We start from the raw sequence: 5,421 nt of genomic DNA, 5'->3' as shown, positions 1-5,421 counted from the left end.
CTCTGATCAGCCCGGAGCCTGACGTGGGGCTCGAATTCACGGACTGCAAGATGGTGACCTGGCTGAAGTCGGACGCTTAACCGACTGCGCCACCCAGGCGCCCCATCACGTAACATCTTTTTAATATAATTATTCTCAACTCTTGCTGTATATCACAATCATTCTGAGAGCTGTCTGGGGCCTATGGAGTAGGACCTGGAAATCTGTATTTTTATGAAACTCTGGGTAATTCTGATGTGTTGTCAACTCTATGTTTAGTGCCAAGGCACATATTTAAAAAATTAGGACAAGCCTATGCCATCAAGGCATCTGTAGTTTTGTGGGAGAGATGTGAATGTAAATCACACTAATATTTTAGGGCTGTGATAGGGGCAAGTTCCAAGAGCCCTGGAATGATGTGGTAGAGAATGGAGCTGAACTCTTATCTGGGCAGAGCTTTGTGTGTTTGTATGTATGTGCATGTTTAAGCAAAACTGAGACCTCTGTGATCATCTGGGTTAGCTTTCTGTTCTGTGTCCTTCACTAACCTGTTGAGCTCTGACCTCATCCCACCCCTACAGCTGTATGGAATCCTCTGGTCTTCCTCTTTAAACCCTGTTGTTAAGAAATGAGCTACCTGCTCACCCTGAGATATATATAATTGATGATCCTTTGTGTTTTCATGGAGGTTTTTCATTTTAGCAGACAGACCACAGTGGGACTTGGGGAGTGGCAGCCTGGGTTGGGGAGGTATGTATAGGTGTGTGTAAATGGGAGTGGGAGTCCCCAGAGCTCCTTGTTATCCCACCGGGTGGCTACCTTTTGTTACTACATGAGAGTCTGGCTGCAAAATTTAGGAATTTAAGGTAGGAACTGAGGGGTGAGAGAGGAGTATCAGCTGCTGCTAATAGCTTACAGTGGTCATTAGTTGGAAATGAAGCACTAATTCAGAGAAGTGCTGAGTAAGAGGAGAAGAGGAAAATTAAGGGAAATGAAACTCCAGTGAACAGTTGATCATGTCGTAATTAGCAGTGGAAATCGATGAGGTGAAAATGTCAACTTGCTCCAAAAGAGGTTTTCCTGGTTTTTAAAATAACCAGTAGGGTGCCATATTCATCCTCCATTTTAGTAATGATTAACATATTCATATTTTTTTGTTTCTTCATCATCACAGGGGCTTTCAAATTACTATTTTCTTGAATGCCTAAAGATGACATTGCCTTATTCTTTTTATGTTACATATGAATAAATGAAGTTTTATGTTTTATATGAATGCCATATATGAGGAATGATCATTGCTCCAAGGCAAACTAGATTCTTGACCTCGATCAAGTTCAGTTCATGGTTTTCTGGGTAGTAAAGCCAGGACCTCCATATTTTGGTCTCACAGCTATACAATATGGGCAAGCTATAGTGATGGAAGAGTTATTAATACGATTCTCAGGCAAGCTTCTCTGAAAGTAAATAGAGACGCAGCCGTGGGGAGTTCAGCTCTTCTGTATGTGCTGTGACAAGTTAAAGAGTCCAAGATCCTTTCACTTTTAGATTTATGTTCATTTTTTAAATAAGTTTATTTATTATTTGAGTAATCTCTCCACCCAACCTGGGGCTTGAACTCACGACCCCGAGATCAAGAGTTGCGTGCTCTTCCAACTGAGCTAGTCAGGCACCCCAGATTTATGTTCATTTTGGTAGATTATTCATCCTGTACCTTACCTATAGATTTAGAAAGTGAAGCTAAAGAAGCTTGGAACTTTTCCTCTGAGGTCTCCCTCCCCCGGAAGTAACTGTTGATGGGATGCTGAGGAAGTTCACAGCTGACCTCTTGTGTTGCCTTAGCCTCACCACACCAAGCCATGAATGGCCATGGGTTTCCAGGCTTAAAGTTTTGCTGATAAGGTTGGACAAGTACATGCAAGTATTCCAAAACACTTCAAAATGTATTAATGTCTGGTAGGAGATGAACATGTTGCCTGTCCTGAGATTTGACTTGCAATGATTTCCATGCTTTCCTTTCTTGGAGATGGCATCACAGCAGATGAGAAATACAAAACAAATCTCATGAGCGAGAAGCGCTCATGCTCTGAATTATCTGTTTGAGTTCTTTCAGATTTGAAATCAAGGAACCCATACAAGGACGTTGGTAGGTCAGCTAACCTGTGTTGTTTTACTATCAGGAAGGTCAACCGCAGTTTAAACATAAGCCTGACGTATCCCGCTGTTTAAAAGCTATGGGGAAAGCACCGCATGACCTTCTGATTTGTTTGTCAAACTTGTCTGAGATGACGTGCATCTCTGCCTGCTTTTATGTGAGAGAGTAGAACACAGCTGGAATTCAAAACACTAAGAAAAATACTCAGGTGAAATATTTGTTGATAGATTTGCCCCTCTCTTTTTACTTTGAAATGAACAAAGCCATCGCTTTACAGCACTGTCAAGATTTGAAAACCCACAGAAAGTAAGATAGAGGTGGTAGTGGGGCATGCTTAGGTACTAAATGAATCATCCATTTAGCAGCAGCTAATTCATCTGTAGAACACTTTATAGGAAACACAAGAAGTCTGGATCTCTTTTGCCATCTTTCAGAGTTAGGGCAGGTCTTCAAAGCAAAAACTTTAATTCCATGGCAAGGTTTGGGATTATACAAATCTAGGCTTCATGAAGATAAGACCACCATAGCAGGAAAATAAAAGAAATCAATCATCGAACAATATAAATAACATACAAGTGTTTTGTAATCTATCAATAAAAACTAATTAAGTATACATCAGTGCTCATCTCAGGGAATTGGAGCATTGATTATCCATAGTGTATGCAACAGAACTTGGTAAGAGCACTGAAAAGCGACCTCCTTGCCATTTCCCAAAGACCTGTATAATTAAGCAAATGACATTCTTTGATTTCCCATGTGCTGGCCTGGAACACTGAATTTCATAGTTCATTAGAACGCGTTGTTCATGCATTGTTAGAAATTGCAGGTTCCAGCCACGGTGGTGGCTGGAACAGACAGACTCAGGGAGGGGAAGGTAGATTATGAAACCATGGATTTTGGAGTGTTTTTAAAGTAAAAGTAATAAAGAATCTATAATATGCCTTGATTTGCTTATGCCCTTGTTAATAAAATTTCTAGAGTAACAAGATGTTTCAGTATACTTTATGATAAAGATTTTTTTTAGTGCTAATTCCATCTGTATAATTGCCTAACAATCAGGGGCCACTTTAATTCCATGCTAAGGTTTGATGTACGGGGGAAAATCTCTCTGTCCTACAACAGGTCAAAATTAACAGTTAGTTGTCAGTTTCTATGTTATAGGAAGATTATAATGGGGTAATTGTGGGTGAGGTGTTTGTCTTAATCCTTTCTCTTGACCATTTTAAGATCTCTTTGGTGAAGGAAGCCAACTCAGGAATCAGTAAAAATGGAGTAAGAATTAGACAAAACTGAAATAGTTGTAGAAAGAAAAGATTTAAAACTGTATTCTGCATTGACTATTCACTGTTACCATTTTAGTTTTGGAAAAGGCTGATAATATCCATCCATAATCTCTTTGTAGTCACAGGAAGCTTCTTTCTTATTAATTCTGCTTCAGTAACAATAGTAACTATAATTTATACAGCATCTACTTTGTGCCAGACACTATGCTAAATTTTTCATTCACATTACTCTCTGATATTGAAATCAAACCTTTGAGGTGTATATTGTAATTCTCACTTTACTAAGGAGAATAGTTGACTACACAGTTTGTCCAAAGTCATTGCTAATAAGCAGTAGAGGACTTTTAAGCCCATGTAAGCTTGACTCCAGAGCCCATGCCATTCCAACTGCCATCCATTCCTCCCCACCCACTAAGTTACCCAAGTTTAGGAACAAGCAGAATGAGTAGGTGTATTTCTCCTGAGCCCATCTTAGTACATAGAAGTTTGATGTGTGTGTGTGTGTGTGTGTGTGTGTGTGTGTGTGTGTGTGTGATAAAAAAAAATGCCTGCTTTTCTCTTTAAAATTCAATCTCATGCATTATTATTAGTTCTTAGAATAGATGACTCACTTATTTTACTACTTTAAAACAGCCAGGGATACAAATGGCAGGACAAATGGTTGCTGCTCATACAGTTTTTCTTAATTTGTGTGAGGATATTTTACTATACTAGTTGTATTTATAGATACAAGAGAAATACAAGACTAGATGTGATCAGTCTGAGATATGCTAATTATTTATTCTGTGAATATGCATCCACACTATACATAGTAACATTAAAGGAACCTTCACCACACAATCCATCAATATGTAGCTGTCAATCTGTCAGTTAATTACAATTAATGCAGCTGGCAAGGTGGAACTCCAATGCATATTAACAATAGTTTGCATCCTTCAGTCATGGCATTTGAGCCATCATAGACTATGTGATGAATACACATTAAAAATAATGCATCCTTTTCAGCTAAATAATTTTGACACAGTGATGACATGTTTTTCCCTCTTTTTCTAAAGTGCTTATATCATTTCTCTCCTCACTCAGCAAAACAAAAAAGAAACAACTTTCAAAAGGACTGAGAAACTTCCGACTTAATTTCCATGTGCTGCATTGAATGGTGTCCTAAAAGCAGTTTGGGAAAAGTTTCTTGCTGTCTCTGCCCTGATTTCATTTTATTTTTGTCTATAATAGGCTGAAGTGCTTATTATAAGGAAGAGAATTTTGGCAGAACCTTAAGACAGAAATGGTTAAAAAGAAATGCTGTATATTGACAAATGTTTGCCTCTAAAGACTTTTTCCTTTTAGTAATTGTATTCACCTAGGCACGTGGAACTTTTTTTTGCCTAGTTACATGACATCTGAATGCATAGCCTATGTATGTGCAAGCTGGTACGGACATAGGCAAATGAGATTGTGAGAGCCTGTATTTGAGAAGTCCCACAAACTCCCACAGATGGCCTCAGAGCCTCCCTTACTTCAGTGATGCAAAGACCCTCACGGGCTTCTTTCGGTCCTTTGCACAATGGACTGAACCACGTCTTGTAGGGTCTCACGTGTCCTGAGTGCCTCCGAATGGAGCAGCTAGCTGCTCCATCTTCAGGAAACCTTTGCTTTCACTTCCCAACATCTCAGCTGCTTGAGTGGCTCCAGAAACCATGGCCAGATGCTATTCAAACCACCTCATCCTTTCTAACTTCTCCCTCATCTTTTTTGTTTGTTTGTTTGTTTGTTTGTTTCTGATTTGGATCCAAAAAAAAAAAAAATGTCTCTTGGAAGTTATGAGAGGCAGATTTAGTCTGATCCATTTACACTCTGAGAACTACATATTCCATGGGTACCTAACATCCTCACCTAGGCTCATGTGCTTTTCTGCTCCTGCTCGGGGCAGTCAGCAGCTGATTGTCAGTGAGCTGAAGGTCATTATGTAGAAGTGCCGCTGCTGTGTAATTGCTGGCTTGAGTTTCCTGG

Source organism: Puma concolor, chromosome A1, assembly GCF_028749965.1.
Source record: "Puma concolor isolate L17-30 chromosome A1, mPumCon1.1.hap2, whole genome shotgun sequence".
NCBI lineage: Eukaryota > Metazoa > Chordata > Mammalia > Carnivora > Felidae > Puma > Puma concolor.
This window is presented reverse-complemented; position numbering follows the sequence as displayed.